We start from the raw sequence: 16,424 nt of genomic DNA on the forward strand, positions 1-16,424 counted from the left end.
CTGCGGCTCACTATCGGGCTGAGGCCGGTGGCGCGGCGGCTCCGACTGGACCGGCCGGTGTAGTGCTGGGCGACGTCCCGTTCCCGCCGGGCATGGAGGTGGTGTTGGATCCTGGCCTTGGCTTGGGATCTGGCATCATTATTCCCGCTGATCTTCGGCAGGCTCCTCCTTCGGTGCAGCTGGACCCTGAGCACACTACACATGTAAGTTATAATCGAATTTACAAAGTTAAGAACATTGTACCTGCGTAATCTTTTTAATGGATTTTTATTGCTTGTAGGTGCCGGCCCAGAGGTACCAGGAGATCTGCCAGCGATTCGGGTTTGCCCGATCCTACATCGGTCGGCTTTATTCCGAGCGGCATGAGCTGGTATGAATTTTACACACCTTTACCTTTTTTGCCTCCCGTTTTTCGTAAATCTGTTTACGCATCTTTGCTTTTACAGGAGTTGGAGAACGGGAGGCTACGAAGGCATCAGTCCCGTCAGTCCAGTGCCGTGAGCAGGCTTCAGGCAGAGGTGGAGCGGCTTCGGACGAGGCTAGAGGTTGAGGGCATCCCGCTCGACTCTTCTGATGAGGATGAGGATGGCTCTTCTTCCGACGACGTGCCACCATCTCCACCCCCTCCGACTGTTGCTGGTCCTAGCCGTAGGCGGCGGTAGTCCTGCTGCACGTCTCCTCCGTTTTTGACACTTTCGAACGTTTTAAACATTTAGTAATATTATTTTATTATTTATTATATATTTTATTTTATTTCTCTTTTTTTTTCTTTTTCTTTTTTTTTTTTGGTGGTTGTACAGTTATATCCACACTTTATGGTATTATTTATATTTTTACAACACTTGGCCTTTATCACTTTGTCATATGTGTTTATGTTTTATAACTGTGAAGTCTTATTCCTGCAAAAACAAAACACGAACACAACACCAAACACAAAATAGCGATGTCCCATTTGTTCATAAAAATGGTTCACCTTATTAGCAGTCAGTGAATCGATTTATTGTAAATGAATAAATGAAATGAAATGAATAAAGAATAAAATAATGAACTTAACACGGAATATGACCGAAAATCAATTTCCAAACAGGAAGCGTACCGTAGTACTTACCTGATAGGGTGGTCCACTCAGTGAATGCGGACGCAATGGCTCAACCATCCTTTCTCGATTAATGCGATCATAAAGACTCAACTTCCTTATTGTACAGGCCGTCCTTCTTATTGATCAATGCAGGTTTAAATGCTCACCGACCCAAGTAGACTATACATGATTGTACTTCCAACTACTTCTGACGGTGGTTATTATTTCGGATGACGACGTTATTTCGTTCATCGGTCCCTTCACTCTTCTATAAATGGAAATTTCACTTCGCACCTCCTTCCCATCCAGTGTCCAAAGCATATCAGTTTCTTAAGTGACTTTCTTCCATGGCCTTCAAAAGCCAAGTCTCATCTTTCGTCCAATCCATTCCTGATGATCTATGGCAAGTTCCTCCTATGAATCAACTGTTTGGCTGAAATATTTCAAAGACTTGAAACCTGACTATGGTTTCCTATCTTGGCTTGTTACTCATTTTAATCCTGATAACATGGTTTTCCGGTTTGAAGACTCTGAAGTGACCCCGACCTACGAGGAAATGTGTGCCGTGATGGATCATTATCCTGAACAAGACGAAACTCCAGCCTTACCCCCAGGTCCTAGGTATGATCTAACTGAGATCGTGGCCTTGTGCCCAGTTTACCTTCCTGATGGCATAAACGTGGATCAAGGTCTTCCTTTGGAACCTTTCTTGAATAGGGTTTTATCCCCTGATCTAGATCTACCTTGGATCCTAGCTTGCTGCTTCTTGCTGTTGAATGTGTATGCCATGAAGAATCGTCAACCCAGAATTGGAGATTTCCGACTTCTGACCGTTGTTCGTGACATGCAATTGTACCATCGTACTGTCTTCATGATGAACATGGGAGAAACGATGTGTTGGGTCAGGGATATTGCCCTTCACATCACTGACTTCAATGCTCATCATCGTGGTTGTCCATTGCTATTGCAAGCCTGGGCTCTGGACAAATTAAGCCTGATTCCTCCGGTTCCGGCTCGCTTGATTCCAACTTATGGACCTGCCGTTTTTCAATCTCGGTCTCGGAGACGCTTCGATTTTGGTGGTAACCCTACTATTCGGTGGACTTGTCCTTGGTGGAGGATTAGACTGGTCACGATCGGAAGCATGAATCTCAATTATGTGTTGTATGCCAATTTAGACCGTTCCATGGCCTATTTCCCAGATAGAATCAGTCGTCAGTATGGGATGATACAGCGTGTTCCCCGAGCCCACAACTTTGAAAGTGGTCTCATAACACCCCATCTGTTGACTAATTTGGCCGATCGTTGGCAAAATCGAAACACCATGTATTTGGATGAAGGAACAATGCAAGATACTGCGACACCTGCATATGCCAACTGGTTCTTTACCCCACAATGATGTCACGTTCCGTGGAGGTTGACCTTTGCTGGTAGGCCTCATCAGAATAAACTGTCATTTGTTGCTTTTCTTTTGTACTCAAGCCATGAGCTTTTATCTAAATGTATCTGCTTTCCTTTTAATCAATGATCTTGATGATTCTGTCTTTGTTAATTCCTGCACATATGAACAACGAAAGACAACAAAACTTTTCTTTCGAAATTATTTGTTAGTTATTTGGGCCTCCTGCCCTTGGGTCAATAAATGAAAACTCATAAAGTAAAAATTATTCTATAAAAACAAAAGCTTATGCTTGGAAACAACAAAGAATGGAGTGACTGTTTTATTACCTGCACAAATCAAATAAAAATAACAAATGTAACTCCTTTTATGTATGCATGAACTTATGCAAGTGTCAAGGTTTATTCATGGTTTTATTGATCCTTCCAGGGAAATCACTGAGAAAATGGTGTTCGTTCACCTGATCAACGTCTTACAAGAATTCCTTGTTTAGGCAGGGGCCAGCAGCCAAGACATTTCACACCGAATGAGTCGATCTTTGTTTAAATAAGCAGAGAGGAAGGTTTTGCATTCTTCGACCACAACCCCAAAACAAGAAACCAAATTTTGAAATTCAAATCTTTTATTAATCTTACTTCTTTTCAACATTATACAGAAGTAAAGAAAGTTTATTCTAGTACAATGGTCATTCGCTCTAACTACTTAATTTCCTATTCTCCTTTGAGTCAAGTTGATGGCGTTGAGCAACCAATCACTAATCTGTCACGAACGCATGGCAAGAATTCTGCATTTAAGCTAAGCACCACGCGTTAATCCCAAGATTTTATTTTATTGTCATTATTTTGCATTTTTTTTACGTGCTCTAACTTTTGCCTAGGCCGCCCTTGCGGGTTTTCAACCTAGCAAGCTCATTTCTTGCCTAAGCCGCCCTTTCGGGTTTTCAACTTAGCTCTTTTTTTTTTTTTTTTTTTTTTTTTTGAAATCATCATTTCAGACATAGAACCTTTTCATTTGATCCTGGTTGACAATCCGATTGACAGGCTCTCCTTCCATAGTGACTAATTCAACGGCACCTTTAGGTAGCAGCTTCTGAATTCTGAACGGCCCATGCCAGTTGGGTTTGAATTTCCCACCAAGATGATGTTGGGCTTCATGATCCAATAACCTGATCAACACTAAATCTCCATTCTTTAAAGCCCTTGGATGTACCCGCTTGTTGTAGAAACAAGCAATCCTCCTTTTTCTCATCTGATCCTGGAATCGAGCATTCAGTCTCCTTCCGTCTAAGAGTGCCAGATCTTCATACCTCTTCTTGACCCATTCTTCTTCGGTCAGACCAGCTTCTACTATCACCCTAAGAGACTTCTTTTCGAGCTCTACCGGTAACACTGCCTCCATCCCGTATACCAATTCGAAGGGAGAAGCTCCATTTACTGCCTTGAAGGTAGTGCGATGCCCCCAGAGCGCGAAAGGAAGTTTCTCAGCCCAGCTTCTATACCTTTCGCACATCTTTGACAGGATTCTTTTGATCTCCTTATTTGCAGCTTCTACTGCACCATTAGCCTGAGGGCAATAAGGAGAAGAATGATGATGCTCAACCTTATATTTATAAAGCAATTGGCCAACTTCTGCTTGAAAATGAGAACCGTTATCTGTAACTATGTGATGAGGAACACCATAGCGGCAGAAAATGTTCTGTTCAATAAATCTTGCCACGTGCTTGGCAGTTAAGATTTTATAAGATTGAGCCTCAATCCATCTAGAGAAGTAGTCAATTGCAACTAATATATACTAATGACCATTGGATGCTGCAGGTGAGATTTTACCAATGACGTCTATGCCCCATGCAGAAAAAGGCCACGAAGGAGTTGTCGGATGGAGTTCGACAGCAGGTAAGTGGCTTCTATTGTCATGGTATTGGCAAGCTTTGCAACGGCGCACATACTGAACACAGTCGCCTTCCATCTGCATCCAAAAATAGCCTTGCCTCATGATTTTTCTCGCTAGGCTCATACCGCTTAGATGAGTACCGCAGACTCCTTCATGAACTTTTCTCATTATGTCCTCTCCTTCTTTCTTACTCACGCATCGTAGCAACATCCCATCCCCAGCTTTCCTATAGAGTTCGCCATCGGCTAGGACATAGTTCAGAGCCATTTTCCTTAAGACTGCACGGTCTTCTTTCGTCGCCTCATCGGAAAAAGTACCGTCTTTTATATACCTCAGGATATCCGTAAACCAAGGTTCTTCCTCCGACCCCACCTGATTCACATAATGTTCTTGATAGCACGGGATATTGGCTGTGGTAATGATAAATGGCTTCTACGGAACTTTGCTTAAATCCTGCCAAGCCGACGCTAAGTTTGCCAAGGCGTCTGGAATTCTATTATAGGTTCTTCCTATGTGAGTGAAAGTGATCTTGTCAAATAGTGTTTCCTTCTTCAACAAATACTCAACATAGGGCTTTAGTCTGTCTTCTTCTACCTTCCATCTTTCGTTGGCATGCTCGATAACCAGTAAAGAATCTCCTATTACTTCGACCTCCTTAGCGCCGGATGCAAGAAGAGCTTCCATTCGCATGATGCACGCTTCATATTCTGCCATGTTGTTAGTGACCGGGAACAATAGTCTCTTGCACATGGTTGTGACTTCGCCGTTAGGTGCTTCTATAACAATACCAGCCCCAGCTCCATTTCTGTTAGCTGATCCATCAAAGTACAATCTCCAAACTCCTGTGTCAATACTCAGCAAATGTTCATCTGGAAACTCCAATTCCCAAGATTCGTCGTCTGTCACAGGGTTTTCTGCTAGGAACTCCGCCACAGCTCGACCTTTGACCGTCTTCTTCTTTACGAACTCCGCATCCACGCTAGACATTTGAATCAACCACTTAGACAACCGTCCCTCTAGAGTAGGCGTTCTCTGCAGATATTTCAGTGGATCAATTTTGGAGACAAAAGTGACCTTGAAGGAATCAAAATACGGCCTCAATTTCTTTATCGACCACACTACTGCCATGCATGTTTTCTCAATCAGATTGTATTTCTCTTCGATAGGCAGTAGTTTCTTGCTGATGTAGTAAATGGCTTTCTCTACTCCAGCGGCGTCCGGCTGTACCAACATTGCTCCCACTTCTGCATCTTCTATAGATAGGTACAAGATCAGAGGTTCTCCTGGTCTTGGTGAACTAAGCACCGGTGGATTCATCAGATATTTCTTTATGTGGTCAAAGGCTTTCTGGCAATCTTCATTCCACTTAACTGGTTGATTCTTTTTCAGTAACTTGAAAATTGGAGCACAGGTGATGGACAACCTCAAAATAAATCTGCTGATGTACTGAATTTTACCCATGAAGCTTCTCACTTGACGTTCTATTCTCGGCGGTTCCATATCTTGAATGGCTTTTATTTTGTCTAGGTCAACCTCAATCCCGTTAGGTCCTACCACAAAACCTAACAATTTTCCCTTCGTCACTCCGAATACACACTTCTTGGGATTAAGTCTCAAATTGTACTGTTTGACCCGTGTGAAGAACTTCTCCAGCATCTCTGCATGTTCTTCCTGTGTTTTTTTCATGATCACCATATCATCTACATACACTTCTAATCCTTTATGGATCATATCATGAAATAACGTAGTAGCCATCCTCTGATATGTTGCTCCGGCATTCTTCAGTCCGAACGGCATCACTCTATAGCAAAATGTTCCGAAGTCTGTGGTGAAGGCGGTCTTATGCTTATCCACTAAGGCCATCAATATTTGATTATACCCTAAGAATCCATCCATGATAGAATAACATCCCATTCCAGCAGCACTGTCTATCAAAACATCTATGTGTGGAAGTGGAAAGTCGTCCTTAGGCGAGGCTTTGTTCAGGTCCCTGTAGTCGACACAGACCCTTATCCTTCCATCCTTTTTGAGCACCGGGACTATATTTGCCAACCATTCCGGATAATGTACTACTTCTAAGAATCCTGCATCCAACTGCTTCTGGACTTCAGCTTTGATCTTGTCCTGCCATTCTGGTCTGACCCTTCTCCTTTTCTGTTTTACTGGCTTAACACTCGGATCAGTAGGAATGAAGTGCTCTGCTATTGATCTGTCGATCCCTGGCATGTCCGCATAGCTCCAGGCAAATACCTCTGAATTTCTTTTAATACATTCTTGAAGGTCCTGTCTGAGCTCATGTTTGAAGTCTGATCCGATTTCAATTATTTTAGGATTTTCGGTGGTGCTTAAATTAAATGCAAAATTATGCAATGCATTTATGTCAAATATGCGAGTGGTATAATCAATGTCATGAACGAGACAATCAGGAAAACAAGAAAACAAATAGTCAAAGTTCACTTCCATTGATTGAAATAAAAGAGGAAAACCATCCATAGTGTTCTCAAAACAAGCATCAGAAAAATAAAATATAGGATTAACTGCCTGTTCAATATATTCATTACAGGTGTCTTTTATCGCCTGAATCACTTCATCGGCATCTGCAACTCCTTCTTCTTCGACCGGGGTAGCTTCTTTCTCGGCCTCTCCATGCTCTGTCATCTTCTTTGCCTTCCTCTCTGCCTCTTCGGCATCTTCAGCAGCTAGAACAGATTGGAGAATCCGTGCCTTGGCCTTCTGCTCTTGCACTGACTTGGAAGCTTCATCCCCAATCCCCAAAAAGTCTTCGAACTCGAATATCTTCTTCGACCAGTCAGATTTAGTGCTTGCTTGTGTCATACCCACCATAAACTCAGTTCCATCCACCAGCTGTTCCAAGGAAGGTTCGGGCGATTTGATCAGCTTCTCCTCATAATCAGTTATAAATATCTCCAAACCGGGGTAGGTCTTCCCCCTACTTTGAAATTCTCCCTCGACTTGTGGAACGAAGAAGATATGACTCAAATTTGAACCTCTAACTGGAGACCGAATCTCATATTTCTCCTTTTTCCGGTTCTCAGAATATCCCAATCCGCGCTTGTCTTGCTGCCCAGATGCTGATGAGAGAGGTTCAAATCTTCCTTGCAGTTCCCGACCTAAACCTCGGCCATACTGCCACTGCATTCTTTTCATCATCTTCCTTGAGAAAGGACTCATTCTATTCACTGCACTCTTGCTCTCGGTGGTGGGCGCATCAATTACTGCCACCTGAAATCCTGATAAGGGCACTGCCAGCTCTAGTCCTTCCACTGTAGCCACACTCAGATCTTCCTGTGCATTGACTGTCACCACATCTGTACCCCACGAAATTTTCACTTTTCTGTGCAAAGTGGACAGGACTGCGCCTAAGGGATGGAGCCATGGTCTTCCTAACAAAAGAGCATAGTTGGCTAAGATGTCTAGCACAACTATGTCTACCCAGCTTTCCACTGCCCCTGTGGATATCTTCGCTTTGAAAGTCCCTTTTGCATTCCGCATAGTGTTATCATAAGCCTTGACCACCATGTTTGATGGCTCAAGCTCTGATTCTTCAATTTTAAATTTGGACAGCATCTTTAGCAGACATACACACAGTGCGGATCCGTTATCAATCATTACATTCCTGGTATCTCATCCATTGACGACAATTTGAATGTACAATGGCTTGCAGTGGTTTCTTCCTTCTGGTGGAAGGTCTTAGTCAAAGAAGGTAACTTCACCGATTCTACGCTGTAGCACGTTGATCATATCAACACTCTGGATTCGAGCTGGCACTCTGACGAAAGTCATGGCTTCAAGCAAGGCTTCTCTATGCTCCTTAGATGCTATTAGCAAATCCCATATTGAAATGTCTGCTCTGGTTCTTTGCAATTGACTCAGCACCGAACTGGCGGTCACCCCACTAGGTGTTTTGTTCTGATTGCTTTCTCCAACTTCGACAGCCTTCTTTTGCCCTTTCACTACCTCTTCCTCATTCTTCTTTTCTTTCGGCTCCTCTCTGCCTTTCTTTGTCATTCTCTTCTTCGCTCCATCAACAGCAATCTCTTTTCCCTTAGCCTGCATACTGCTCTCGGGATTGTACACTCGCCCACTACGGGTCAAGCTCTGAACACCTACTTCATTCACTTCTTCTTCACTGCTGTAGTACCATTGTTCCTCTTGGTCAGCTAAGCTCTTCTGAATGGCCAGCTGGAGCTGTTCATCTTCATCCTCTGGTACATCACCTACTTTCATAGTGATACTTTTCTCGATTTCAATCTTCACTGGCACCTTTTCTTCCTCATCACTACTATAGTCATCCCATATGTTTAACATAGCGCACATCCGCTCTTCCCATTCTGCTTCAGCTAATACTACCTCTTCTGGTAACCCGCTCCCAATCACATTGACCGATCCGCCCGACTGAGACTTACGAGGCGGATAATTATACTGATATTGGGGAAGCGGATTGTTCTTGGTGCTGGGTTTGCTCTTGTCCGAGGGCTTAGTAATCTTCCCACTGTCGATCAGGTCTTGAATATCGTGCCTCAATTTAAAACATTCATCCGTTGAATGTCCCTTGCACTGATGATAATCGCAATTGCTGTCCATATACCTCCCTCGAATTGGTTTAGTCGGGTCGACCGGTAGCTTTGACAACACTCCATTCTTGATGCATGATCTCAGCACCGTGCTCAAGGGTCTTCCTAAATCAGTGAACTCTCTTCTGCCTCTTCCATTGACTGCCCCCACTATGGCGTTGTTGTTTCCCAGCTGATTCTGATTACTGCCTCCAGCACCTCTGTCACCATAAGAAGTCCGGTAGTTACCAAACCCTCTGTTCTTCTTCTTTTCTTCCTTGTACAGTTCCTCGATGTTTAAACCAGCACTTTGAACCAAAGAAAAATCGGTGAGAGGCTGAGTCAACATCCTTTCCTTGAAGAAGGGCAGTAGGCTCCTGCTAAAGATTCTGATCAACTCTTTGTCCTTTGGCCTTGTCTGAACTCTATACAACTTAGTTCTCCATCTCCTATAGTAGTCGGAAAAGCTTTCATCCTTCCCCTGTCTTAAACTCTCCAGATCACGCAGACTGAACTCATCACTCTCTTCAGTCTTGAAATGTTTGAGAAAAGCTGTCTGCAGTTTGATCCAATTCTTCTGAACCTCCTCATCTAAACCGTCATACCATCGCTTATAATCCTTGTGTAGTGTTTGCGGGAATGCTCGCAAAACATCTTCCTCGTTGTACCGGTTCATTTGGGACACTCGGAGAAATTCAGACAAGTGAGAACAAGGATCATTATCTCCTTCAAATATAGAATGCTTGAAAGTCTTGAATGAGGCCGAACTGGTCGGGTGCAAAACATACTCGGTTATGTGAAAGTTGGTGACCGGGTCTTTCTCCTTTACTGCCGCCATTTTGTCAAATCTTTCTTTCAGATCGGCAAGTTGTTTGAGCACATCATTCTCGACTTGGACAGTGTTTCCCACAGAAGCTTGGTTTTCTGACACAGGGTCGGGTACTTGTCTCTCTTCAACCACAGGCTGGCTGCTTGAAGGGGGAGTATTTTGGTTTTGGGCCCTATCTTGGGCAAGAGCCACAGCCACAATCTGAGCAATGGTTCTTATCTGAGTCTCAGAAAATCCGGTCTCATTTTCCGTGTTATCCACCATTTCTACTGAATTTGAGTCGGGCTCTGAATCTGATGAACTTGGATAGTTTACTGAACTGACCGGGATGAACTCGGGGATTGGGGATGTTCTGATTAGACGCTGACCAGGATGTCGGTTCCAAGCTCTCGAAGTAGTGTCTTGGGAAGGATCAATTCTGACAAAAAATGTCTGAGTTAAAGAGGGTCCTGTATGTATGCATGAGAAAATGGAGGCACATAGGATGAGAAATGTCTTTCTAATGTGCTAAAGCCAGCATGGAAATAAGATCTCGATTCCAACGACTGGACCAAAAATTCGGTGTGAATAATATGACAATAACTCATTTTGTATTTAAACATTTCGGGCATTATCTGTCGTCGACCGTTCCTTTTGGATTTGCGATCGACTATTTTCTCTCAAATCCCTAACTTTTGCCTCGGAGTGAAAGAATCTCCGAGCAGGATTTTATTATTTTGTTATTATTATTATATTTTTTTTACGTATTTTATTTTGTATCCTTACTTTTGCCTTGGAACATATGGCCCCAAGCAGGATTTTCATTTTATTCTGTTACAAATTTTCTGATCTCTCACTTATTTTCAGATAATGCGAGGAATGTAGAAGCACAATTAAATCGCAACCCCCTTATATCTCCCTTTTCTTTCGGGTTTTGATTTACTATAAGCGATTGCATAATATTATTCAAAACGAATTTGAAATCCAGTCTCAAAGTCAAAGTCAAATGTCCATGCCGGACATTAGCTCTTATTAATGCATGGCTGAAAAAGAAAAACGTTACATGGTGCATGAATGTCACAACATATGTACAGTTTATAACATACAGGGGAGCGGGAGTTGGGAAATGCATGCCTTCCAACCTTATTCCTCCCACACACGGATTCCGTTGGTATAAATTCTGACATCTGTTTCCTAGGAATTGGTCTAATCTTGACAACCAACAGGAGGTTTTGAGATTGACGATATAAACTCTCGGAAATGAATGTGGCATATCAACAGCAAACAGAATCGGGTGCACCTTAGGGGAAGTAACTAAGGCTTTGAACTATGTGCATGGGCTTCGGTCTCATTGGGCTGAACAAAGTCTGGGTTCCGAAAACAGGATTCAGGCTTTGTTGGGCCTACTCCTTTTGACGCACCTTTAAGGTACTAGGCTTGCGGTTGGTAGTAATGTTAATTCTCGGATGGATGCACCTAAATCGCATGGTCTAGGCTAGATCCACCGTCAAACTTAACACCAGTACCGAAGGGTGATACGGGTAGAATGAGGTGAGAAGAGAGAAAAATGCGAATGAATGCAAAAATCCTAGAAAGAACATGTAAGCAATTAAACACATACAGACGATTAATAATTTTCCATCGGCTTTCTATTCAATTTTATTCAGAAGATCGTAGGCTTTAGAGTCAATTCCTAATTACAACCACTAGATTATTTATTAAAAACAACCGGGGATTAGTGGGTGCAAAATCCCCAGTGAAGTCGCCAAATTGTTTTCCCCCCGGAGAAAATCATAGGTCTATTGTTTTGATGTGTATTTATTCTGGAGAAGCGGTGATAAAAACCTTTTTTGGATATGCGATGCCGATAAATCGGTCTTATAAATCATTTTTAGTCGCCACCCATTTTTTCGGCAATGAGACCGTTTCCATTTTTTATTTCGTAAAAGTGACTCCATTTTAACCCATTTTATTCAAGGCCTTTTATTTAAAAAAAAAAAAAAACTGGTCAAATGAACTAATGAGATTCTAAGTAAGGGAATTAGGTACGTCGGCCCGTTGGAAGCCGACGCCCAGAAAACCGGCCTCTTTTAACCTACGATTTCTAATTTGATTTTATTTTAGAAAAAGACGAATTGTTTAAACCCAACCCGAATAAATCGAACCGAGTTCCTATGTGGAAAATTAATTAGCCGTCCCAATTAGATTCATTCATTGCATTCATCACAGATAAATCATATCATCCATCATCCATCCATAACACATATCAAATAAAGTAAAAGACCCGCTCTTGCCTTATGGTTAAAGGCGGGCTACAAACCGAGTTTAGTAATGTAATTAATAACAAACGATAAGAAATAAAATCTTAAAAATCTCATAATCATCAATAATTAATGGACTTTGCTTGATTAAAACTTAATTTGCCCATAATTGATCATTTCCTGGATTAGGATTAAAATCTACTTAATGACGTGGAATTAAAATAAAATAACAAAAGTAAATTAAAACTGGGAGACAGTTGCGTCACGCAGCTGTCCTACGAAGAATAGGCGCGTGACGCAACTCTTGTCACGTATTCTGGAACTTACAACAGTTGCGTCACGCAGCTGTTCTATGAAGAACAGTCGCGTGACGGAACTCTAGTTATGATCCTGTAGACTAGAACAGTCGCGTCACGCAGCTGTTCTATGAAGAACAGTGGCGTGACGGAACTTCTAGCTACGTGGCAGAGCTGTTCATAGTTTATTTAAAACACTCAGACATATTGATTATTTATTTACAATGAAACACTAAACAGAGTATAAAACAAAATAAAAACTGAGTACGCGAACAGCTGCGTCACGCAGGTGGTCTAACCCAAAATAAAGGATTTTGGACACGAACAGTCGCGTCACGCAGGTAGTAGCTACGTGACGCGGCTGCTCTGGTCCGCAACTACCTTTCAAACCTTCCTTTTTTTTCGTGTTCTTTTTGTTTAAAGTGATTAAAACCAACCCAAAAGAGTTCAACAATGGGCAAACTTGCGTTTTATCAATAACAATTCAACCGAACAATGTGAAAATGAGATTTTAAGAGATAGAATACTAAAAACGAAAAAGAAAAGTTAGAATCGTTACCTAGCCCTCAGATTTGAGGATTGCATACGCTGATATTGATTTAGAGATAATGTTTCACAATCCCACGAGCGCAATCACCAAGTTCTTTCACGAAAATAAAATTGTTTTCCTCTCTTTTCCTCCTTTTTATGTTTTTGTATTATCTTTCTTTGATCTTAAATCTAAATATCTATGACTTGATCTACCTCAAGTTTACTCAGTGGAGTTCTTGAGAAAGAGCTTTAGTCATTTTTTAGATACCTAAACTTAGCAAGTTGTATTTCTTAGAGGAAAATGAGAGCAAAGTGTCAAAAGTGCAAAAAGTCTCGTTTTTGCTGTAAAATGTTGTATTTATATGGCTAGGGCAACAGAGCAGTCGCGTCACGCGGGTAGAAGCTGCGTGACGCACCCATAAACCTGCGTGACGCGACTTACTTTTCGTACAGTTGCCGCATATCCATACAAACAGTGCAGGCCGTTGCACGGGCGCGCGCCAGAGGTGTCAGTCCTGTTAGAGCTGCGTGACGCAGCTAAGAGTGCCGTCACGCAGGTACTAGCTGCGTGACGCAGCTAAGAGTGCCGTCACGCAGGTACTAGCTGCGTGACGCAGCCCTAACACGGGTCAAGCTCCTTTGGGCGATTTGATTCAATTTTTGGTTCAAACACTTCTAGTTTATTGTGAAACCTTATCCTTTGTCCTCATATCATCATCGGGTCAGGTGGAGGCATAAAATCACGCGTCAACAAGACCTATTCTGGAAGAGAAAGGAGTCTCAATTAAGAAGAAATCCAAGGCCTAAACAGTCATGATCTCCTATAGAGGATTTTGCACTAAATAAGGATTCTATTTCCTAAACGGAGTCAGATTTGCCTTCAGGAGCTCTATATAAAGAGGGGAACTTTTCATTGTTGTATATCTCGTTTTTGGGCTATTTTCTACATAATTCTCTCTCTCTCAAAAGACTTCAAGCATCCAAGATTTGTGCCAAGATTCAAGGAAGCCATCCACATAGCTGTGATCTAGTTTTTATCTCTAAACTCTTCATCTTGTTTTTCTTTTCATTGTTATCACTAAGTATGATGATTGATTCAAGTATGACTGAGTTTTATTTAATTACTATGTCCAGCTAAACTCTTATACTAGGGATTTGATGTAACTTAATTCAATTCCAATTTATAATATTAGATTTGTTTTTCATTGTTCTTGTTATAATTTATTATTGTGCTTAAAGCTTCCAGGCAGAATTTTTCACCTGGATTGAATTATTTCAATAATCGCTATCGGGAGAAGGGATTTTGATATGAAAAAGATAATAAATTACTTGAGAATAATAACTTGACGCGGAAGCTATATGGTTTGACTCAAGGGGGGTTTTCATAAGTTAATGATCTTAGGTTATGAACTCGCAAAACAACCACAAAACTCAAAGATCTAATTTATGTTTGATTTCACTATTGGAAGATAGGTAATTAGACTAGATTAGAATAACTAACAATAAATCGGGAGAGCTTGTTAGTAATTCTTGGGTTGTTTCTCCTACTTGAACAATTAAAATTGATTAATGAACTAATAGAATAAGTTGGATAGAATTAAGTGAAATCAGATTCCCTAGTAGTTTAAATCCCTGATTTCTTTTCACCTAAACTTTATGCTTGATCTCTTTCTGTTTTTACTTTCAAACTTATTTTCCTTATAGCAATTCTCTCTTATTATCGTTTAAATAATAATAGGTTAACATAATTTTGGTACTTGATATACAATCCCTGTGGATACGATACTCTCTTACTCTATATTACTTGTTGCGATTTCTTACACTTGTGAAAATCACTGTCAAGTTTTTGGCACCGTTGCCGGGGATTGGCATTATCAATATCAATACGAATTACCCTATCGTTAATTTAGACATTCTTTTATTTTTATTTAACTTTCTTTTAAGAATTATTTCAGGTGTTTTATGCAAAGAAGATCAAGGAAGACTGAACCTCTAATCTTTGATCCAGAAATTGAAAGAACTTTTCGTAGGCATAACGCTGCAAGAAGAGCACAAGGAATAAAACCCGAACAAAAAGTAGACATGGCCAACGAAAATGAAAACGAAAACGAAAACGTAATCGGACCTCCACTTCAACATCCGGTCCGTACCTTGCGAGATTACACAACACCTAATCTGAATGGGACAACCTCAAGTATTACAAGACCTATGGTGGAAGCTAATAATTTTGAGATTAAGCCCGCAATTATCCAAATGCTTTCCACCTCGATCCAATATGGGGGTTTGCCTAGTGAAGATCCTAATGCCCATATCACAAATTTTCTGGAAATTTGTGATACTTTCAAACAGAATGGTGTTTCTGAAGACGCAATCAAGCTGAGACTTTTCCCTTTCGCTCTTAGGGATAAAGCGAGATCCTGGTTACAATCATGTCCCGCTGGAATTTTCACAACAAGGGACGAATTAGCTCAAAAGTTTCTAGCAAAATTCTTTCCATCCTCAAAAACCACCAAGCTGCGCAATGAGATAATGACATTTGCTCATCATGATCAAGAGAGCCTGTATGAAGCTTGGGAAAGATTCAAGGACTTGTTGAGAAAGTGCCCACATCACAGTTTGCCTAAGTGTCTACAGGTACAAACTTTTTATAATGCATTATCTCCTAATATCAAATCACTTTAGATGCAGCTGCAGGTGGATCCTTTAAGAAAAAGGGTATTGATGAAGCATATGAGTTAATAGAGGAGATGGCAAGCAACAGCCATTACTAAAACAATTTCGAAAGGAAAAGAACCGCAGGAGTCTATGAAATAGACACCATTACAGCACTTAATGCGAAGGTGGATAACATGGTAAGAAAATTGGACATGTTAACTACTAATCTTGTGAATTCTATTATGCAAGTTTGTGATAGGTGCAATGGACAACATGGAATTGGAGAATGCAATGATGGACTCTTTGAATCCACAAACTTTGGAGCAAGTAAACTATGTGATGAATCAAGGAAGGAAGAATTACCCTTATTCCAACTCATATGATAACAGATTAAGGAACCATCCTAATCTATCCTATGGTAATCCTAACAATGCCTTGAACGCACCACCAGGTTTCCTTCCTCCAGAAAAGAAATCTCATGATGACCTCCTCACTGCCCTTTCTAAATCACACATGGATTTCATGAATGAAACCAGAGAAAACCATAAAATCCAGCAAGCTACAATAAGAAATTTGGAAATTCAGCTAGGACAATTTGCAAACATGATGGCATCTCGACCTCAAGATACGTTACCTAACAATACTGAAAAGAATCCTAAAGAACAAGTGCAGGCTATCACCTTGAGAAGTGGCAAACAACTAGAAGAACCACCAAGGAAAGAAAGGGAAGAAAAAGAGCAGCCAAAGGTGCCCATCATTGAACCTAGAAGAACAAGAAAGGTAAAACCCTATGTTCCACCTGTTCCTTTCCACAAAGATTAAAGAAAGCACAAGACGACAAGAGCTTCCTCAAGTTTCTGGACGTATTTAAAAAACTTCAAATCAATATTCCTTTTGCTAAAGCTCTTGCTCAAATGCCTAGCTATACTAAT

At 41.2% G+C, this 16,424-nt stretch overlaps 1 non-coding gene across 1 annotated transcript; it reads right to left on the minus strand.

The window, feature by feature from the left end:
* Positions 1–15,348: 15,348 nt before the first annotated feature.
* On the minus strand, positions 15,349–15,455 carry LOC149498933 (small nucleolar RNA R71). The gene has a single exon (XR_016319227.1). It is a non-coding gene; the product is annotated as a small nucleolar RNA R71 (small nucleolar RNA).
* Positions 15,456–16,424: the final 969 nt, after the last annotated feature.

The sequence above is a fragment of the Jatropha curcas genome, chromosome 1 (assembly GCF_041381405.1).
Source record: "Jatropha curcas cultivar XTBG-Jc1 chromosome 1, XTBG_Jcur_1.0, whole genome shotgun sequence".
In the NCBI taxonomy this organism is placed as follows: Eukaryota; Viridiplantae; Streptophyta; class Magnoliopsida; order Malpighiales; family Euphorbiaceae; genus Jatropha; species Jatropha curcas.